Genomic DNA, 24,176 nt, shown 5'->3' with positions numbered 1-24,176 from the left:
AAACAGAAGGCAGACAGTCTAAACCAAAAGCTTGTAAACAAATTTCAAATTGTCACTTTTTGTAAAAAGGATATTATTGAATATTGAATTTTCACGACCGCATTCTAATCGAAACCGACTTTCAAGCTATTTGGTCGTGTTACGTACATTTAGTACGTGTTGAAGAGATGGTTGCCACCATAGCTCAATTGGTAGAGCAACCGACACAAAATTGGGAGGTTGTGGGTTCGGATCCCATTGGTGTCTGGTTGGCCATTTTTGCTCTGTACTTGACATATCTTCAACACGACCTAATAGGTTGAAAGTCGATTTAGATTAGAATGCGGTCGTGAAAATTCAATATTCATTGACTTGCCCTCAACGGGCAACTTAAACGCACTCTACAGTGAGATGGTGGTTGTACCAGACCTGTAGCTCAGATCCTTTCCAACAGAACAAAGATGGCCTAGTCCACCATAGCTCAATTGGTAGAGCAACTGACGTGAAATCGGGAGGTTGTGGGTTCAGATCCCACTGGTATCTGGTTGGCCATTTTTATTCTGTATTTAACATCACTTCAACATGTACTAAATGTATGTCACACCACCTAATAGGTTGAAAGTCGGTTTCGATAAGGATATTATTCCTTAAATATGGATGTTTCAGTTAATTGCTTTTGATTTAATATCTTTCTATGAATCCAATAAATCATATTATCAGTGATGAATCTCAATATTAGTTTATTTTACGGAAAAGAACCTCAAATTATTTGGGTGACACCTGTCCCCCACGCGACCAAACGTGTTACAAAATATGACGCGACTGTTCCAGGGTTAACTACAAAACACAGACATATAGCATGGCTGATGCATGCTTGCAATGCGCAGGTTGGACACGAAGCTAGGCTTAATCATCTATTTGTGTGAAGTCATCAGAGCTGCAGTAGACCTATGCTACAGAGGCGGACATTTCTTAACTACGATACACAGATGTACCGCATGGATTCGACACATTTTTCATTGCGTAGGTCGTACAGACGAAACTATTCACAAATCTGTGCGATGTCATCAGAGCTGCAATAAGACTTGTACCCGCTTCGAAGTGAAATCGTCATTGTTCTCTGACGAGTTACGTTAGGGGTTCTTATAGGCATGATTTATTTTTTCAGTTTTCTTCGTCTCGAAAAGCCAGGGGGGTCTAATACACGAGTAAATACGGTAAATTACTACGGGAGTTATTTACTATAGAAGTAGCATTCGTTACTCGTGGAGTGTAGGGAGTGTAGTTGTGATTGCGTGTTTTCTTTAAAGAAATTTAAGTAGATAAGGTTATGTATGATAGGAAACGGAGGGAAAACATAAGCGAAAAAGGTAAATGCCTGTTAGTAGAGATAATGAAAATCTATGCAAAGGATATAGAGTGTAAGAAACACGACAAAGATGCTGGATATGAAAAGAAATTCATGGAAAGCGATGACAGAAGAATTCAATGCTTCGAGTGACTGAAAACGCAGTGAAGAGCAAGTTATAATTCTATGGAAGGACTTAAAGGCAAGGGGGGGGGGGGGGGGGAGAAGGCAGGAAGTCATGGACACACTGCAAAAATTAAAACTGGTGGTGGTTTCTACAGATCGCCTACATCCACAGCAAAATTGTTTCCCATTTTCACACCAGGCAAATGCTGGCTCTGTATCTTAATTATGGCCACGGTCGCTTCCTTCCCACTCCTAGGCCTTTCCTACCCTGTGTCGGTGCAACGTTAAGCAAATTGTAAAAGAAAAGAAATCCCCTCCAATTTCTGAAAAGTTCACCGTTGTCACCGGGAGGGCAAGAAATGAGAATATGCGTGCATTCATTTGCACCCATGATGTATGGGAACCTTGCCAACGTGAAGAATTCCCTTTCATTTTCCGAATTTTATTCACGTTGAGTGAAATGGTAGTTTAGGGGAAGGCCTAAAATTTCTCGATTATTTATATTATTAGTGGTCGTATTGATAAATACTACATAAAGAAAGTTATATATAATTAAATTTCCAACCATTTATGTCTTACACATTTTTACCGTACCAGCTATGATAACATAGATATTCATGAATTTGTATTTTTGTTGCGAAGTCCATATCAATGCAGAGCCACGAAAAAGAAGTTAAGAGAATTTAATGAAAATCTATACATATAAAAGTTTTGTCTGTACATTGCTCAGAATTTGAAAAGAATGGTATTTCTGTATCGGTCATGTTCACAGTAACAAGGAAATGCACTTTTTACTTTTCCGTAATTTCTGTCTGTCTGTCTGTCTGTCTGTCTGTCTGTCTGTCTGTGGGAGTTGGGGAATAAGAAAATACAGTCCAAGCTATAAACAATTTTATTCAACCAGGAAGAAATTGTAGTTTCAGGGAAGGAGCATAAAATATAATTTTTCAATACTTATGTTATTGGCCCTATCGAAAAGTACTACATAACAAAAGTTACAGAGCATACAATTTCCGATTGTTTTATTCAGTTTTACCGTACCAACTATTATAAGAGTGGTATTTCAGAGTCGGAAGAAAACTAAATGTGAAGGCCTATAATATCGAAAGCGCAACACATTGATCAACAATAACATTACATTGACCATTGTTTGTTGTGGTGTTCTATGTCTCTAATGCTGCCTTTCATGTCCGATAGATGGGATTACTGCTGCATACCGAGTATAATGGCCTGATTGAATACTGGCGGGAAATAGCTTTGGAGTTAGAAAACTTTCTTCTTTAGCATGCCATTCCTCTGGTTCATACATTTTCTGATACAGCTGGTACGTAACACACTGGTTCATCATAGTATTCCAATTATTAGATCCCTCTTCTGACGTGCTGTTTTGAATGGGCAGTGTGCATACTTACGGCAGAGGCTTAGTAGTAGTAGTAGTAGTAGTATGGCCCGGTCTAGAATAACTATTTAGGCCTATTCCAAATTATAGCACCATGATACACTAAATAACTCAAAATTCAACCCTGAAAAGAGCCCTTTCTTAAGAAAAGCTTCTTCCTCTTCACTTTTATTAAATTCTACATTCATTTTATCCAAATTAGCAGTGAAGAGGGTGTTTCTCCTCTGGCTTGGAGGATAAATTTGCTTCCAAGTCAGATAGATTTTTCCGCCGCCAGTGTAGTCAATTGATATTTTCCGACTCTTCCGGTACTCCTAGGAAACAAATTAGTAAAAGGGCATAGTTTTTGCCCTGGGAGTCGCTACTATTCGAACCCCTCCCCGCCGAAAAGGAACGAAGAGTGCTCACGGCTCACGGCAGTCTGCGGCTTGGTCTAACCACCTCTGGAACTGTGGACTGTTAGATCGGCAGCTTAGTCCTGTTCGTTAAAAGTGAGAAAATGTGTAGTTTTTCATTTGATCGAATATTTCATATGAAAGCATTCCTTTTAATCGCGCCATTCCTACTAACGTCATTATTTTGTTCATTTCAGTTGGGAAAACCACTAAGGCAGTCTTTCTGAGGATGTAAAAAGGCAGGTGGAGAGTGAGTGTCTACCATTATAATCAAAGCTTTCCAACTTGATTGTGACTGATGGTATGCAAGTGGATCTACCATTACAGTGAAAATTCTCTAACTCAGTCTTTATATGAGAAAAGATGTTTGGTGATATCCCCGTCGCGTTTCTAGGTTAACGTTAAGAGCTATGCAATTTAATACAATCTTGCTCACAACGTGTACACACCTAACCTAGAATTCCGTAGCGAAGCACGGGTACGTCAGCTAGTCATATTATAAAAGGAGGCCCTCTTATGTGCTGCCGGGTGTATGGACTACGACAAAGTAGTTACATGCTATATCTCAAATCTACGTACCTTATGGCTCTAGCCTTCAACGGAGATATATTGTCTAGGTTACCTTAGACACAATTCTGTTCCTGACTGACATGTATCACTTCTTTTCCGTCCACCGGTTTCATACTCCACATTCCCCTAATAATCTATATATATAAAATAAGAGTTTTGTCTGTACATTTCTCAGAATTTGAAAAGAATGGTATTTCTGTATCGGTCATGTCCATAGTAACAAGGAAATGCACTTTTTTCTTTTCCGTAATTTCTATCTGTCTGTCTGTCTGTATGTATGTACACGCATCACGAGAAAACGGCTGAAGAGAATTTAATGAAAATCGGTATGTGAAGACAGGGGATGAGCCGCTACAATCTAGGGTATAAATCATTTCACTCACGCTGAATGAAATGGTAGTTTAGGGGAAGGCCTAAAATTTAATTCTCAAATATTTATATTATTAGTGGTCCTATCGATAAATACTACATAACTAAAGTTATATAGAATTAAATTTCCGATCATTTATGTCATACATTTTTACCGTACCGGCTATGATAACATAGATATTCATGAATTTGAATTTTTGTTGCCAAGTCCATATCAATGCTGAGCCACGAGAAAATGGGTTAACAGAATTTAATGAAAGTCGGTATATAGAGTTGGGGAATAAGAAACTACAGACTAAGTTATAAACAATTTTATTCGCCCTGTATGAAACTGTAGTTTAGGGGAAGGCACCTAAAATTTAATTTTTAAATACTTATGTTATTGGTCCTATCGAAAAGTACTGCATAACAAGTTATAGAGAATACAATTTCCGACCATTTATGTTTTATTCAATTTCACCGTATCGACTATGATAAGAGTGGTATTTCAAAGTCGGAAGAAAACTAAATGTGAAGGCCTACAATACTGAAAGAGCATAACATTGATCAACAATATCTTTACATTGACCATTGTTTGTGGTGATGTTCTTTGTCTCTTGTGCTGCCGCTTAACTCGGATAGATGGGATTACTGCTGCGTACCGAGTATAACAGCCTGGCGGAATATTGGCGGGAAATAGCTGGGGAGTTAGAGAACTTTCTTCTTTAGCATGTCATTCCTCTGGTTCGTACATTTTCTGATACCGTTCTGCTGGTACGTAACTCGCTGGTTCATCATAGTATTCCAGCTATTCGATCCCTACTCTGACGTGCTGGTTTGAATGAGCAGTGTGCACTGTTAAGGCGAAGGTTCACAGTAGTAGTAGTAGTAGTAGTAGTAGTAGTAGTAGTAGTAGTAGTAGTAGAGACCGAGCTCGATAGCTGCAGTCGCTTAAGTGCGGCCAGTATCCACTATTCGGGAGATAGTAGGTTCGAACCCCTCTGTCGGCAGCCCTGAAAATGGTTTTCCGTGGTTTCCCATTTTCACACCAGGCAAATGCTGGGGCTGTACCTTAATTAAGGCCACGGCTGCTTCCTTCCCACTCCTAACCCTTTCCTGTCCCATCATCGCCAGAAGACCTATCTGTGTCGGTGCGACGTAAAGCAACTAGCAAAAAAAGAAGTAGTAGTAGTAGTAGTATGACCTGGTCTAGAATTACAATTTAGGCATATTCCAAATTATAGCACCACAATTCACTAAGTAACTCAAAATTCAACCCTGAAAAGAGCCGTTTCTTAAAAAGGGCTTCTTCCTCCTCACTTTTATTAAATTCTACATTCATTTTATTCAAAATTAGCAGTGAAGAGGGGGTTTCTCCTCTGCCTTGGAGGAAGAATTTGCCTCCAAGCCAGATAGATTTTTCTGCCGCCAGTGTAGTGAATTGAGATTTTCCGACTCATTGGGTACTCCTAGGAAACATTAGTAAAAGGGCATAGTTTTTGCCCTGGGAATCTTCACTATTCGAACCTCTCTCCCCTCCCCAGAAAAAAGACTAAGTGTGGTCACGTATCACGGCTGTCTGCGGCCTGGTCGTTCCAGCTCTGGAACTTTGGACTGTTAGATCGGCAGCGTAGTATTGTTCGTTAAAAGTGAGAAAATGTGTGGTTTTTCATTTGATCGAGTATTTCATGTGAAATCATTGCTTTTACTCGCGCCATTCCTACTGACTTCATTCTAATGACCTATGTTCATTTCAGTTGGAAAAACCATTAATACAGTCTTTTTGAGGATGTAAAAGGGCAGATGGAGACGGAGTGTCTGCCATTATAGAGAAAACCCCAACCTGATTGTTAATTATGGTAGGCAAGCGGGCCTACCATTACAATGAAAATTCCCTAACGCAGTCTTCATATGAGAAAAGACGTTTGGTGATTTATCCGTCACGTTTCTAGGATAACAGAAAGATCTGTGCAATTTAATACAGTCTTGCTCACAACGTGTACTCTACCTAACCTACAATTCTGCATACAATCTAGAATTCCGTAGCGAAGCACGGGTACATCAGCTAGTGTTAAATAATTTTGCAATTCTGCCCGGGTGCATCCATTCTCTGTTCAATAACTTTACAATTAAATACAGCTGATTTTTATTATCAATTTTTCTTACATCCTCTTCATCTATAAATTTCTCTGATATTTGCCTCGTCTCTAAACAATATTTGATAAGGTGTGTCCATTCCATTTCTTCAGAACATAGTAAACATTTATTTTTACCTTTATTTTGTCTATATGCTTTATTTTTTTGTATCCCCATTAACCACCATATTATACCCCTCATTCCCTTATTTGTTATCTCCACATTTATCCTCATTCTCCCACTTACATTACAAAAGTCCTCTAGTGACCTCTTACTTTTACATTGTGAAGCAATACATTGCTTTTCAATATCCTTAACCCATGAACGCCTAGCGTTGCAAATGTGCAACGGCGTGCTGGTGCTCTTTTCTTTCAATGTGTGAAGTTGTTTTCCAGTAAAAGAATGAACATTGCCCGCGTATTCGATAAAGGGAAGTGTGCTTTGTTACAAGTCAGTTAATCAATAGTCACCGCTTGATTGTTGACGAGGTGTATGTTTGAAGCTCCCCGTGTGTTCCAGCTATCACAATGGCATACCGTAAGAGGTACGATTCGCCATGTAATTTTATGATTTAGAAATAATTAACCTCTTTTAGGAAATCCAGGAAGTAAATTCATCAGAGTTTGAATGTAGCATGATTCCTTTTAAAATTAATAGCTCGTGGGCGAGTGAGATCCACATATTCCCGGCGTTGCATATGTGCAACGCTAGGCGGATCCGTTGTCAAATCTCTTCCTTATGTACCAATTTGCTATTGAAGGGTTTGTTATTGACGTAACAACCCTTCATTGCTGTGCATGCAATTCAAATTCATATACCACTTTTGTGATGCATATTATTATTATTATTATTATTACTATTATTATTATTATTATTATTATTATTATAAGTGGTGGTAGGAAATTTTATCTCGTATATATAGGAGGAAATCATAGTTGAATAGCGCCATTTATTCGCTGGGGAAGGTCGCGTACATGAAGTTGTACGGTACAACGGGCAAGACTACCTTGTGATGTATATCCCAGACAATAAAAGATGATGGTGTGCATATGAGAAATGCTCTAGCATAGTCCATACAGCGTGTGTAAAATGTGACGTTGGGCTCTGCATAAGTTGCTTCATTCTGTTCCACACAAAGGGACATACAGATCACCGAGTCTTCAGAGAAACCCACAGCAAATGATAACACCAGTAAACTGAAGAACTCTGAATACCCTGTCAGTTTTCAATATAATTTTCCGATAAATATATTTATTTTGATTACTGTATATATATATATATATATATATATATATATATATATATAAAATAGGTACTGTAAATAATGTCTTATTGTATATAAACTATTTTATTTTGTCTCTTATATACAATACAATACAATAAATACTGATCTGCATTTAGGGCAGTCGCCCAGGTGGCAGATTCCCTATCTGTTGCTTTCCTAGCCTTTTCCTAAATGATTTCAAAGAAATTGGAAATTTATTGAACATCTCCCGTGGTAAGTTATTCCAGTCCCTAACTCCCCTTCCTATAAATGAATATTTGCCCCAGTTTGTCCTCTTGAATTCCAACTTTATCTTCATATTGTGATCTTTCCTACTTTTATAAACGCCATTCAAACTTATTCGTCTACTAATGTCATTCCACGCCATCTCTCCGCTGACAGCTCGGAACATACCACTGATCAGATCAAAAATTAGATGGATGGCTTTTCTGGCGTTTGCTCTATTAACCAGCATTTCGTCTTAGGTCTGACACTAGACTCTTCAGAGTGGGATGTGTCATAGAGCAAATGCCGGAAAAGCCATCCATCTAATTTTTGATCTGATTTTTGATATGCTCTATTGGTGGAAAAGAATCTAATTCCCTCCATGAGAACTTAGAATTTCCATTTGGAATTGCTAGGCGGGCATTAATTCCATTGTGGAGTTTTATCTCCCGTATGCAGTTATCAGACTGTGCTTCATAAAAAGCTTCTGATAACTTCACCTGCATACACCCCAGCGTCAGTGGGTAGGGTCTGACACATCCCACTCTGAAGAGTCTAGTGTCAGACCTAAGACGAAACGCTGGTTAATAGAGCAAACGCCGGAAAAGCCATCCATCTAATTTTTGATCTGATTTTTGATATGCTCTATTGGTGGAAAAGAATCTAATTCCCTCCATGGGAACTTAGAATTTACATACCACTGAGTCGAGCAGCTCTTCTTCTTTCTCTCAATTCTTCCCAACCCAAACATTGCAACATTTTTGTAACGCTGCTCTTTTGTCGGAAATCACCCAGAACAAATCGAGCTGCTTATCTTTGGATTTTTTCCAGTTCTTGAATCAGGTAATCCTGGTGAGGGTCCCATACACTGGAACCATACTCTAGTTGGGGTCTTACCGGAGACTTATATGCCCTCTCCTTTACATCCTTACTACAACCCCTGAACACCCTCATAACCATGTGCAGAGATCTGTACCCTTTATTTACAATCCCATTTATGTGATTACCCCAATTAAGATCTTTCCTTGTATTAACACCTAAATAATCAACTCAACAATAACTTATATCTTCTTCTCCACGCTCACTGTCCTCTTATTTTCATTAGTTTCTCGAAGAAAACAGCTTATGTGTTGGTACCTTGCAGACTACTACTTAAGCGCCTAGCGTTGCATATATGCAACACCCTATATTTCCGAAACTAAACGTGTTTGCTTCAAAATAACGGATCTTCCTTGAATAATGCTCTATCCTAAGAATGTTTATTAAGAAAAATTGATCATTTCAAAAAATAATAAAATCGGGCGTTCAAGGGTTAGAACTATTTTTTTTTTTTTTTTACATATTCTTAGATTCTCTAAACAGTCCTTTTCCCAGTAATAACCCATTTCTACCATTTCCAAAATGTTCCGTACCCCATCCACCCAGTATCCTTGGTTCTGATATTTCACTTGATGTTGGTATGCTTTCTGTATGTAATACTTCGCCATCTGATCTCAGGTTCAGTCTCAACCAATACTTGATTATCTTTTTAATAATATCCATTGTCAGACTTACATCGTTGCACATCATTCTCACTTCACAGTTAGCTGTACAACTGGCTAGTCCCATAATTATTTGACCAACGTTTTGAACTTAAGATGCATTTGTTAACGTGCAGTTGCTATTTCGAAAAACCACTAAATTTCATATTTCATCAAAAATGCTGCACTTTTTAATTTTCAGAATTTATTGATTATGTATTTTAACATAAACAGTCGACTCTCGATAATTTGAAACTCAAGGGACCAGAGAAAAAGTTCAATTTACCGAGAGTTCAAAATAATAGGAGTTGCAAGTAACCAAGAGGGAGGGAGGGAAAAATTCAAATAAACAAGAGTTTCACTTATACTTACTCATTTCTTTCACAACATTTGTACAATTATGAAATGTTCATACAGAAATGTTCATTTGAATGTTCATAGAGAAATGTTCATTTGAATGTTCATACAGAAACGTTCATTTTGAAAAAAAGTCCGTAATTTCCTTTTGAGTGGTCCAATGAATTTTCGATAGTGGTGAGAGCTGAGAAGAAATTGTCACTTGTGTCCGTTCTGAGGGCGTAGGAGCGTAGGGTAGTAAGAGCTGTCCTTGCCTCGCTCAATGCGACTGGAATTGGCGGTTGTTCTTCTTCATCCTCGTCCTCATCCAGAGAGGCTAAATCCAACTGTTCAGCATCAGTTAGGGCACAGTGGACACTGATGTCATCATCAACTTGAACGAATCCTCAAACGTTAACTCTCCACAGTTAGGTAGAAGTCCCCATCCTGAGTCAACATTCGTAAATTTTGGCAGTTCTGATGACTGTTCCACATTTTCGGTTTGCTTAAACCCGCACTTTTTGAAGCAGTTATAAATGGTGATAGGGTTGACATTTTTCCCGACCTTATAGCGGTCAAAACTGTTATGTTCGCCTTCTCACCTTTTTCGATGCTTTCCAGCACAAGAGAAACAATTTCTCTGCGGTAGAGTTTTTAAATTTTGAATAATGCCTTGGTCTAATGGTTGCAATCTTGATGTCGTGTTGGGTGGAAAGAAAATCAATTTTACATGGTCTAATGGTGGTGGGTTATTATGCACGGTGCAGTGGTCCAAAAACATCAAGATTTTGCGTTTCCCCTTTTTCATGTCACTGTTAACTGAGGTCAGCTATTCATTAAACAACTCTGTCGTCATCCATGCTTTTTTGTTTGACCGATAAGCTGTGGGCAACGATTTTATTCCTTTGAAGCAGCGTGGTTTGGCAGATTTCCGTATAATGAGTGGTTTCAAGAGATCCGTCCATGTTACGTGCTAGGACAGTTATTCTTTCCTTGCTCAGTTTCCCTCCATGACACTTTTCATCATTGAACGTCAGGGTGCGATCAGGAAGACATTTATAAAAAAGCCCAGTTTCGTCTGTGTTGAATATGTTCCTTAGGTCATAGCCATTCAAAAGTTCATTTAGTTCGTCAATCCATTCGGAACAAATGGAACTATCCACGCTGGCGCTCTCTCCGCAGATCTTTTTAAATGTGATGGTGTGTCGGTTTTTGAAATTTGACAGCCACCGCTCACTTGCTGGAAATCCTTTAATCCCGAGAGACTGTGCAAAAGACTTGGCTTTTTCCTTCAACATGAAACCGCCCAGGGGAACGTTTTGTTCTCTACACTGACGAATCCACTTAAGCAGCACTCTTCAAGACGGGGAAATTCACCCTGACGCAACCTTTTTTCTACTCGCACAAGGCACTTTCAGTGACGCGATCTTTATTTTTCAAAATCATCGACAATGTTGATGGTAAAATACCGAACTGTTTGGCGACATGTTTTTTTAATTGTCCATCCTCCACAGCTTGAATCACATGCTTTTTTTCACTTATGGAAAGACACTTGTTCTTTCTTGAACTCATTGTGATGCTTAAAAATTACACAAATCAAACGTTAACATACTGTACCACACTTTAACGTTTGAAAGAAGACTCACGACTGCAAACTCACTCATATATCTCATTATTGATGTAAACAAACGACAGGTCTGTGCACGATAACAATACATACTGTAATCACAGACTTCAAATTATGGAGAGTAGGGAAGCCCGACTTCAAATTATAGAATATCGGCAAGCAAGATGCCATTCCTACAACTTCAAATTGATGATCATGATGCTTGTTGTTTAAAGGGGCCTAACATCGAGGTCATCGGCCCCTAATGGTATGAAATAGATGATGATGATGATGATGATGATGATGCTTGCTGTTTAAAGGGGCCTAACATAGAGGTCATCGGCCCCTAATGATACGAAATGAAATAACAAAAAATTCAAATTCATCCACTGACCAAAATAAAATTTTAAAAAATTGTCATGAAGAATGAATGGATGGACATGAACCCTACAAAAAAACAATAACAAACAAACAAAAAAAAGATCGGACTCAAAAAGAAGGTAGTTAGATTATTACTGACCAAGGGACCATTTATAAAGCAAGTGATGCTTGATGCCTGAAAGGGTGCTAAATTCACGTCTAAGGCCCCACAGAATGGTACATGTCGCGAGTAAAGTAGAACCATGGTATTTGTCATTTTCGGGTACTGATCAAAAGTAGCGAAGACTCACGGTGGTCCACACAAGATGGTACTACTCACAAGTATTGCAATTCGTACAGGGAACGCAGACCTATGGTGTTTCTCACACAATGGCGCCCCTCATAGCCAACGCAAACCGGTAAGGTTCCTCACCTAGGTGTACTAGTCACGGGCGCCGGTATTCCCATGGTGTTCCTCACATAGTGGGTACCAATCACAGGCAACGCTGACCCACGGTGTCGCTCATATAGCTGTACAACTCACAGGCTACGCCGAGACCCGCGGTGTTGCTCACATGGGTACAACGCACGGGTACTTGAATCCACCAGGCCAGGCTTTTTACTGCAACTAATCACAAACCTATTTCGTACCGATTTAGTGATACTACTCGCAAGTACATGCAACCCATGGTGTTCCCCGCATGATAGTACGAATAAAGAGTAGTTTCATGGTTCTAATTCAATCATCCCTTGGTCACCCCTTGTAGTCGCCTCTTACGACAGGCAGGGGATACCGCGGGTGTATTCTACATGTGCATCCCCCACCCGCAGGGGGTAGTGTGTTTGGTCCGCGAGAGGTATTTCATTTCCCTCAAGTCCGCCAGCAAGCCGGTTAGGACCCCCCTATCCGCCACCTGGGACGCGCCACGTGGGAGTATCGTGGAACTTCAAATTACCGAGGGGACCAAATAACATTGATTTTTTTTCAATTTATCGAGTAATCTTCAAGGGACAAGGAGAAAACTTCAAATTATCGAGAGATTCAAATTAACGAGTGTCAAATTATCGAGAGTCGACTGTATAATTTGATATTGCCTGCTTATTAGCTGTTTAACATATGTATTGTATATATTATGATCTGGTATTTTATTATATTAGTACTCTTAGTATTAAGGATTGTATATATCATAATTTTATCTTTCCATTTCTGTTCATGTCTATTTTACTGTTTATGTATTGAATTTATCAGAGAAATTATATATTCTGTATAAGCTACAACCCTGACATACCTTATGGTAAAGTAGGGTTCACAGCACTTGGGAGATTAAATAATAAATAAGGAAATTAAATAATAAATAACAGTATGTATGATAATTTTTCCTTCATTAACCTGTAGTACCATAATTCAGGAGTATACTTGTTTTCATCTGTTGTTTTGCTTGCAGGTGTAAAACAACGCATTCTTCATATCCATTAGGAGGTGCTGTGTGTGTTGACGTGTGGGTCATCAGTGATTGATACCAACCATAACTTTTCTTTGTGATACAACTAACGTCCGATCCATCGGGTTCGCAGCTGATGCAAGGACAAAAAAATAACGGCTCTATGCAAGGCAGTATATTTCTTGAATTCCAACGCGGGTAGGTTGCACTTTGTCATTGAGCACCTTGCTTTGTTCGACTGTGAAAGAAGAGTTTACATCTGGAAAAATATAAATACTAAATTAGGCTTTAAAGTTGAAAGAGACAACCATCGAAGATGTTTTCTAGGATTTTTTTCTTTTTTCCTCAATTTCTTAAAATTTTTCTGCAGCTGTTAGAGCTACCATTCTCCTGTAAAATTATTGTTGTTTGAAATTTTTTAAAACTTTTATGTTTTAAAAATATATTTTAATGTAACTGTAATTGGATACTTCACAAAATTCTGATTCTTGGAATTTCCAAGTCTACTTGTGCGCTGTATTGTACATATTGTCGTAGTTGGCTTTTTGTGGGTAAGGTTTCATTCTTTGTATTCCAGGAGAAAGTAACATTTTGAGTCATTGATGAAATTTAAGAGAGCTTTCAGAATTACCTAACTGCTATTGTATTCATTATAATCTCAGAACATAGGACCACAGGAATGGTCAGTATATAACGTTCGCAGTGTCCTGTATTTCCTGTAATACCACAAAGACATGAGGTAACCCACCTGAATTTCTGTGCCTTTGCTCCCGTCTTTCCTGTATTTTGCATTATTACCTGCCTTCCAGAGGCCCAGAAGTTATGGTCGAACTTCATGCACCAGAAGCAATCGTCCTTTGTTGTTTTTCCTATTAAAGTATTTTATGATTACAGCATGATACTCTATTTTGTTATTTGCTGTGATTGGTGTATTTAAAATGAAGTTTGTAAAAAATTTGAGATTGCTCCTATTGAGTGCTACCAAGCCAAAGAATCTGCCTTTGACAGGGGTGTAGGAATTTCAGATCAAAATAAATTAATTATACATTTGAAATATAAACCCAGACTTAGACACCTTTCCTTAACCAGGTTTTTTGGAAATAGAACTAAAATATGTATAAGGACTATGAGAAATTAAAATCCTCTCCTTGTACTACATGCACTGCAGAACACTTTTTCTATTTCTCTAGGTTCATAGTGCGTTGTTATATAAATGGGTAGATAGTTCTAGGGTGTGCCTGCGATTGTGGATGAGTGTAACTGTACAGTTAGATTATTCTATGTAATAAGATGTAATCAATCAGTCTGCTGTGGGTAGGGCATTCCATTCAGGTGTCTGGTACAGCACATTTTGCTGGTTGTAAATCAAGTCCACTATGCAATATGTGCCTTGCCCTTTCAGCATGTGCAACTGGTTAACTATGGCAATGTTGTACAAGACACCTGGATGCTATGCTTTAGGAAGCAAAGAACAGTGTGAAATTTGGAGAGCCCATCTTTGTCACAACCTATCTTTGAATGTAGAAAGTATTTAGAGGTGGCTCTAATTACATTGAATACGTTTTTTTTAAATGCAGCTTGATGACTATGAGGGCCTTTCAGATTCCACCCTACTATGTTGTATGTGTGATCTTTGTAAACATTAAGTTATTCTGAAGTAGCAAATCATGTAAAGGAGCAATTAATACTAAGGTTTATGTGATAGCAGTTGGAATGTTTCCTTATTTGAGTATTGTTACTCTCAAATGATATATTTATTTTGTACTCTTATTATTTTATTGAAGAGCTGCACAATATTGCAGTCATATGTGTTAATTTGAACTGTTGACAAATTATGTAGCCATTACACTTTCTATTCTTTAGTTCAACAATGATTGACTGTGAAAATGTGGAGATTATGAAGATATTAGGATCTGTATATACAATTTTTTGTTTTACAGTGGTCACAAAATGAGTTAACTGAGAATGGTATTCCAAGTTTTGTGAACTCTGTAATATTTGAGTTGGAGTTTGGGAGATTTGGGAAGATATCATTGTTTCACTGTCATATTCCTATTTCCAGTGTTTATTTCTTTTCTTTTTTCTTTACTTCCATTATGGATCATTCATATTTGCATCCTTTATTGTAGCATATGTGCTGGTCACTCTCAGAACTGTATCACTGAATAAAATAACATTCCGACAATGTACCACTGTATTTTATCTTCAAAAAACCACCAGATATAGTATAGCTTTTGTAGACAAGCTAAAGCAAATAAATTGTTGGGCTCTTCCCTCTCTGGGTTGATAGCACTGATGTTCAGTGCTTTAAAATGGGTATCATGTTTTTTCACCTGGTGAGGCTGGAGATAGTGATTACAGCTAATTGTTAAAGAGAGCCATGGCTATAATATCTAGTTTTGATCATAGTACTTCCTGCTATTGGAATATTTCCTGTTTGCATTGACACAAGCATGTAAAAAACATTCACTAGAGATTAAATACATTTCTAATGCTGCTGTTCACACTAGGTATTGTGAAGCAAATGCATGTGTTTTTTAACACTACTAAGCACTCAGTGATGAATTTCCTATTATGCCGGAGAGTACCTGTGAAGTATGTGCCCTTAGAAAACAAATGAGCCTGACTAACTGTAGTAAAGAAATTGTCCGTTACCACATGATAGCTGTTCATTAGGTAGTAATTTAGTAATTTAGTCACAACAAGAAATGCTAGTCCATGTCTCTGTATATTTTTCCCACGAACCTACTACGCTGTCGTAGCAGGGGGAGAAGTGATACTCCCACGTGGCGCGTCCCAGGTGGCGGGTAGGGGGGTCCTAACCGGCTTGCCGGTGAGCATGAGGGAAATAAAATACCTCTCGCGGTCCAAACACACTACCCCCTGCGGGTGGGAGACGCACATGTAGAATACACCCACGTATCCCCTGCCTGTTGTGAGAGGCGACTAAAAGGGGCGACCAAGGGATGATTGAATGAGAACCATGAAACTACTTTTGATTCGTACCATCACGCGGGGAACACCATAGGTTGCTTGTACTTGCAAGTAGTATCACTATATTAGGTGCGAAATAGGTTTGTGATTAGTAGCAGCCAAGAGCCTGGCCTGGGGTTTTCCAGTACCCGTGCGTCGTACCCATGTGAGCAACACCGCGGGTCTAGGCGTAGCCTGTGAGTTGTACCACTATATGAGCGACGCCGTGGGTCTGCGTTGCCTGTGATTAGCACCCACTATGTGAGGAACACCACGGGGCCTGTGGGACTGACACCCGTGACTAGTACACCTAGGTGAGGAAACTCATCGGTTTGCGTTGGCTATGAGTGGCGCCATTGTATGAGAAACACCGTAAGTCTGCATTACCTTTACGAAGTACAATACTTGTGGGTACTACCATCATGTGTGGAACACCGCGAGTTCTCACTACTTTTGATTAGTACCCCAACATGACAAATACCATGGTTCTACTTTACTCGTGACATGTACCATTCTGTTGGGCCTTTGATGTGGATTTCGCACCCCCTTAGACATCAAGCATCATTGTGCTTTATAAGTGGTCCCTTGGTCAGTAATACTATTATTTACGATTTTTTGAGTCTGATCCACTGTTTTTGTTTGTTTGTGTGTTTTCTTTGTTTTTTTGCTGGGTTCATGTCCATCCATTCATTCTTCATGACATTTTTATTTTATTTTGGTCAGTGGATGAATTTGAACTTTTGGTATTTCATTTCGTACCATTAGGGGCCGATGACCTCGATGTTAGGTCCTTTTAAACAACAAGCAAAATGTATATTTTTCCTACCGACATAGCTCTTTGCTCCACAGTCGCAGAAGAAACCCAAACAGTAATGTAATATTGAGTCGCACAGCATCCAGAATTTTATCCCCCATTTGTGATGTTTTTTGTGTGGACTATACTGCAACAAAGAGGAATCTCATTTTGTTCCAACAAGTGAGTCGTCTGTGCTAAGGTGTTGGCGGGGAGTGTAATTGTGTCTGGACAAATTGTTGTTGTGATCTACAAGAGGACTGAAGCGAGCACATGGGTCATATTTCTCATGGCCTGGTGGAAACAACGAATCATTATTCACAAGGTGGAAGAATTTTAGTATTAGCTGGAATCTGTTCCTTGAGAACATCTTTGAAAACCGTGGGATGACTCGCGAATCAGTGTTTCCAGTACGAAGATGTCGGTCTGCGTGTAATTCCCATGACAATACAGCGATAAAACCTTTAATTTCCTTTAGAGTAACAGGCCGACACTGCTTTACACTGGAATTTGGTTTCAATTGTTGTGCTGACCTCAAGAAATGAGTAGCATATTTATTAGTTAGGCACCTTTAGCTGCTGCAGAGCCCGAGTAAAGAAGAGATAAAAATACGAAACAGTCTGCATTGCAAGGTGGGACATGTTTTGGACCTGGATTTTCCAAGTAGACAGGTGCAGGGTAATAATGATTATCACTTCCTACAAAAACTTCCCGAAACACAGATCTTAGGGTAGCATTATTGCTATCATCATCGTTATTCTCATTCTCATGCTCCATCACTTATTTCGGAATCCTCCAAGCTCTCAGACATATTCGCAGCACTTTCTTGCGCGGTTCCCACCATAACCTCATTACTGTTATTGTTGGAGTCATTATTCTCAGAATCATTCCCGTTAAAGGGTGAAGTGTTCAATACTACACTAACTAGTCATTGTTCGCAAACACATTGTCAGCATCATGTCTTGCTGCCATTTTTCCTAGATACTCACCAACACTTCATAAAACATACACGAATTTCAAGCACTCATAAAACTCGAAAAGCAAACGTAGTGCAATTTGCATGCAGTAATGAAAATTCTGTGCCTTTATTATCCTACAGCAACCAGTTTTTCCACCCTTCAATGAAACAATACTCAGTAATCAGTGTTTATTAAGTCACTGGTGAGAAGAGCGCTCCTGGCAATTTTAGCAGCATAGCACTCCTCGGCACTCTGAAGGTTAAACTTTCCTTTGTGACGAAACTATGGACAAGTCTGGGAGGTGTGTTTTTAATGTATTGTTTTGCCATTTGGAAGCAAGGAACGGTCAGGATGAGTATTTAGCTGCCAGTGTGGTGCTCAATAAAGCCATGGGTACCACATGCTCGCAGTGTGTTGCGAACACCCTGAACAAGTATGATATAAAATTTGACAATGTTTTTGGCATAGTTACTTATTTTGTTTATTATATCGGATGTCTCACTTCTCAACACTAATCCCAGCGCTCTTGCATGTATTGGTAAGGAATTTATTTTTATCTTCGTTTGCCTTCTTCACCCGTATGAGCGATTCTCCCGCGGATAACTGCCGCTTCAATGATCCCTTTTGTTTGCCACGCTTGTGGTTATCAGCTAGCGATTTCTCACCATGTCTTGCCTTTTGAACTGCAGCTTTTGTCACAAAATTTACACATCGATATTTTTTTTTATCACTCACGTAAAATTCCTCCAAGCTGAATTGACTTGCCTGTGAATATACCCTAACACCAGTCTTAGGCAGTTTTTACTTATAATTGAAACGTCAATCACGGAACCTGAGAATTATTGAACTTACAACAACGTGGTCTTGAGTGATCTTGGCAAGTGCTGGAGGTTGGCATGGCTTGGGTAGTTGGCGCTGGTAATACCAACTTAACTATACCAAAAATTCCGACATCAGGACAAATGCTGCAGAATTCTAATGTTTATCAATTGAGAAAGACTGACTTGTATTCTTACAGCGATTTAAGACTGCTGAATATTCATTCAAACAATGAAACATAAAAGTTAGAGCTGAAAAAATAATTTGACGTGGTCTTATCCTAGAGATGTAACCGTTATATTTAGAACACTTATATTGCATAGCGCGAATAATATGCATCTAAACGCTCCAGTGATGTGAAGCATGCTGTGTTCACGAACTACCATGTGTCTGCCAGAGTGTGTGGGCATGATAAAAGAAAAGTATTTTTTCAGAGTCAAATACAGAATTTGCATAAAAATCAGGGTTTTATTTTGCTATTCATAAACCTCCTTTCGGGATTAGATAGGTCAATTATGAGCGTAATATTCAAAGAAAAGTAAAAATTAATTTTATTGCATTATCACATCTTAAGAATTTTACGGATCCCTATTTGTAGCACATAAATCCAGTTTTTTTAGAGGTATAAATGGGTGAGTGATTTTGGTAGAGTTAATATATTTGATGTATTTAGTATGTAAAGGAGAAGATGAGGAAGTTTACTGTAGCACTCTGATGTAGGCAGCATCAGCAGCAAAGATGGTACAATGTAAGTGGTAATTCGAATGTGAGGATTGAAAACAGAATAGAACAAAATGAGTTTATGGAGAATGTGAAGAAAGTATGGAGGTCAACAATAATAGGGAATACCACAGTCATGTCAAATAAGCACCTTGTCCTTAAGAGGCTACTAAGAATTGTCCAACCAGGGGCTGCTGTGTTTTTGCATTATCCCACCCACCCAGTGGAGCTGTATTGTGGAGAAATTCACTGTTAATTACCACTTGCACTAGACTAAAATATTTGTACTTCATTAAAATGACCAGAATGGAAACAGCTCCCTGTTTGACAAAAACTATATATTTCTGTGCTACTGCGGAATTAAAGTAGCTTGACAAGACGCCTCACTGCAAGGTTTGGAAGGGTAAGGTTAAAGTCCACCAACTGACGAGCCCAAATGGCACAACTGGTGCTAAATACTATACAGACACAGAAGACGTAAGATAATAGTATCAAAGGGAAAGAGTTGGTCATACTGATAGATAATGAAATTAAGCTTGAAATATAATGAGTAATCCTTGTTTACTGACTAGTAGAATATTAGGCGAAATTAGAATTTGTAGAGTAAAACTCTGGATAGACTTGAGATAACTATGCATAAGCTGGAGATAACAGGAAAGTGGTAAGAATGACTGCAGTTGCTGTTGGAAACAATGGTGGGAAGTTATTCTGAACTAAGAAATAAATAGTAAGGTAAGAATGATCAAGGATGGAGTACTATGAGAACTGACAAATGGTCAGATTTTGTGTTTTTATGGGAGGAGTGTTTATGTAAAAGATTAATGGAGGTTTATAATTATTTGAAGATAAGAGACAAGATTGCAAATCAGAATGAGGTGTTAGTTCCGAATAGAGGATTGTGGAAGTGCTTATTTATTCACTGAGGCTTTCAGAACCAAGGTTATGCAGCTACACTGCCAGCCTTAATCTAAATCCCAGCACACAGTAGCTGAGACCATAGATGCTTATTGTTTTGTTATTACTGTGGGTGGGTGATGTAGAGAAAGAATACACCACAGTATCCCCTGCCTGTGGTAAGGCAACTAAAAGGTGTGACCAAGGGATGATCGATTTAGGACCATGAGACTACATGTAATTAGTACCATCATGCGGGGAAGACCATGGGTCGCCTTTACTTGCGAGTAGTACCACTATGCTAGGTACACAATAGTTTTGTGATTAGTAGCAACACTGCGTGAATCAGGATGGGTCTTACAGTGCCCACGATTAGTACCACTACATGCAGAACACCATGGGCTTACGTTGCCTGTAATTAGTACCATTATTTGAGAAACACCACAGGTCTTGGCGTTGCCTGTGATTAGTACCACTATACGAGAGAGACCGTGGGTCTGTGTTGCCTATTGGTACCCACTGTGTGAGGAACACTATAGGTTTGTCTTGCCTCTAAGTGGCACCGCAATGCGAGAAACACTATAGGTCTGCGTTATTGTGCGTATTACATTACCCTTTAGTAGTACCATAATGTGTGACCTAGATGCTAGCCCCCTTTAAACAACAATCATCATAATCATATTTTGTTATTGTCTATCGTTTTACTGTCTAGCAAGAAATAGAAATGTTCTTTTTGAATATCCAACAGTACTGGTTGCTATTTAGTCTATGCAAAAATCAGCATCTTAGTTCAATACAAAATGTTTGTGTTTTTTCCACTAGCAACAGACATGATATTTTTACTGAAACTAATGGTTTTCTAGAATACAGAAGGAAATGCCACACTCAATTTCCTTTCATACGAATAAAAATGTTGTTATACCCGAATGAGTTGTGAAGTTCATCATAATTGAAGTGAACTACTACTTCCGTGTTAGATGTATGTTCTGCTACAGAAGGGATATGACAGAATTTCAAGGAAGATGATTGTTGACAAATCTGATATATTATAATATTATGCATTAGTCTGGCCAGAATATCCTGCTACGGTAATGGAGTAGACCGTACAGCCAGCATCTCAACGCCGAGGGTTGGGCGGCGGAAAATAACCTGACACCCTAAGGGAGCCAACATCTCTGGGCGAATGAGCTCCTTTAGGAGGGTGAAGGCCCCTCAGTGGAGGAAATGCCACTGGAATCCTTCATGTAGTCTTAATTTCCAGAGGAGCAGCTACCTATAGGCATGGCATATGGCAGCAGTTATGGCATGCTTGGAAACAAGTCATGAGCAGTAACCACGTAATGGTTAAACCGGCTATGATATGATGCAGAAGGGCAGGGGAATCCACTGCATTATCAATCCCACAAGTCGTGCAATGTAAGTACAGAGCCTTGGATGTTACACAATCCGGTTGACAACCGACACCACCTGGATTCTGGGTCAAGGCGTGTAAAATTGGATACCAGCCACACAGCAGTGGCGGAATTTAGTCCCGCAGTTCTTCTACATGCCAATAAATTTACCGACACGAGGCTGACGTATTTGAGCACCTGCAAATACCACCGGACTGAGCCAGGATCGAACCTGCCAAGTTCGGGTTAGAAGGCCATCGTCTCAACCGTCTGAGCCACTCAGCCCGGCGGAGAAAGAAATGAAAGTGGCGACTGTCGGATTGAATGTGCTTTCGACAACAATAACTCCATAATGAACACCATGTATATAGATTATAGACTTTGAAGAGTCCAAGAGATAGGGCAAGGAATAAAATATATCTCAGCAAATACCAGATGGAAATCATCCTTTCAGACCGCAAGAACTCTTCCGAGAGCAGTATGTGGATCACATAACTCGTTACTAATGCCTTAAGTGTGACATAAACTCGGTCTCCCAAGTGTATGAAAATGGGACGAGTTGGATTTCCTTGCAAAGAAAGAAGTAATCCAGCTCACTGTCAATGATATCAGAATACCTGAAAAATCTGGGACACATGTTAATGACGTTCTCAGGTATAAATAAAAATGAATGATTTGTAGGGAGTCCCTCAATCGGCATTGCTGTTGTTTATATTTCGCAGAATGGAACTTCCAGTTTTTGTAGTAAGGTCTGTGTCTGATTAGGGAGGGCTCCTCTTGCTCCGAATAACAAGCCTCTGACAAGAAATCACCCACGGCATCCTCTGCCTGTCGTAAGAGACGACTAAAAGGGACGACAAAGGGATGATCAAATTAGAACCATGAAACTCTTTGTGATTAGTACCACCACGCGGGGAACACCATGGGTCGCTTTTGCTTGCACGTAGTACCACTATGTTGGGTACCAAATAGGTTTGTGATTAGTAGCAAACGAGGGCTCGACGGCTTTTACAGTACCTGTGATTAGCACTGTTACGGAGTTATCCGTGGTAGTTAGAGGTGAATGAAGGTGCTGGGATGAATAGGTCTCAACTTACGAAATTAAAGTTAATTTAAAATTTAACAAAGGTTATATTTTCTTTTCGAGATCAAGAAATAACAAGTACAACAGGAACTCAGTTATATATATCAACAAGTTAAGAATGTACAATTACAGTTTATTAATGGCTTTTGGGCTTCGAGCCCCAGAATCACAATCCCTGAGCAATGAGCCCAATTTTACTTATACACAAGATTCAACAAAGGGACAGAAAACCCCAATCATACCAAGGAGCTCTAGCTCCTAATTACCCAGTAAAGCCTGCTCGAGGCACACAGAAACCAAATTTAAGAAAGAGCAACCCGCTCTCAAAGTTCAAGCCAATTCAAAGGCCACTCCCAACTCCACGTTCAAGCTGCCCTACGGGCACACAAGAACAGGGGTAATGATACCCAACCTACTGAAGCCTATTCCATAAAGAAACAGGACAATTACATGGCCCCCAAAATACCAACTTGAGTGGAGGCGTAACTTGCACTCCTAATACACCATTTTAAAAACCTATTTGGCTCTAGGCCGCTTATGCAAGGGCTAATCCCATACTACGGAGGTGACACGATAGGAAAACTTTATTACATTATGAAACGAAGAAAAACGGTTGAGAAAACGTAGTCACCTCAAAAACAATATGAGAGGGAGCTCGAGAGGGTTAGGCACTCTCTATCCCGATTTGTAGTCAGACAGAATTTTATACCAAGTGTCTTTTACATTTTAAAGGAAAGTTACCTGATAAAAGTTTCGAACCTGCCCCGAGGGTTAAACTGCTGAGCTAGCAAGCAAAGAAGTTATTAAAAGGCCATTACCTGATGGATGAACTGCTGCCCGAAGAAAGAGGCGCTTCCCGCCCCCTGCTACATAATCACACAAAGAAGGATGTTACTGAAGTGGCCAGGAGACAAGAAAATCAGCAGTTTATATATCCTCGCGGAAAATTCGAGACGTTTCATGAATGAGAACCCACACCCCCCTCAACTTTATTGGCTAGGGTCAAGCAACATATCCATATCGGAGAAGACACACATTATTGGTTAAAAATTAAAGAAATTCGGGATTGGCTAAATTCAAAACAAGCGGAAAGAGAAGGGTTATACTGCCAACCCCAAAAATGACTGAAGGAAATTTAACAAAGAACAAACTTATGATCACAAAATTTCTCAAAAAAAAAAAAAAAGTTCCTTCACTTCGCACCAGGGTGCACAATTGTAGTTCTTCAGTAGTGCCATCTGGAAGAGAATGTTCACACTTCTCACTACAGAGAAAACAAATATAAATCGGAAAAGACACAGTTCAGAACTCTTCAAAATTTACAATAGCGACATCTTCTGAGAAACTTTAGAATTAACATGGTTGTTAAAGTTCAGGCTTCCTCCAGTAGAGGAGTTCCAACTGGCGCAATGTTTGAATTAGCGGCGTGGAGGTGTACCGCCCGGTACAAGCACCATATAAGCGACACCATGGGTTGAAGGAACTCGTG

The 24,176-nt window shown here is 39.3% G+C and overlaps 1 protein-coding gene across 1 annotated transcript in view; it reads left to right on the top strand.

Annotated features, from left to right (window-relative positions):
• Window positions 1-15,243, top strand: part of Rab14 (RAS oncogene family member Rab14) — a 95,354-nt gene extending 80,111 nt beyond the window's left edge. The window contains exon 8 of the mRNA XM_067145291.2: window positions 13,058-15,243. The gene's annotated coding sequence lies outside the window, so the exon portion shown is untranslated. The remainder of the gene's footprint in view (window positions 1-13,057) is intronic.
• The last annotated feature ends 8,933 nt before the right edge of the window (window positions 15,244-24,176 follow it).

This window comes from Anabrus simplex, chromosome 4, assembly GCF_040414725.1.
Source record: "Anabrus simplex isolate iqAnaSimp1 chromosome 4, ASM4041472v1, whole genome shotgun sequence".
Taxonomy (NCBI): Eukaryota; Metazoa; Arthropoda; class Insecta; order Orthoptera; family Tettigoniidae; genus Anabrus; species Anabrus simplex.
The sequence above is the reverse complement of the archived record's forward strand: the minus strand, read 5'-3'. Positions and strand labels throughout refer to the sequence as shown.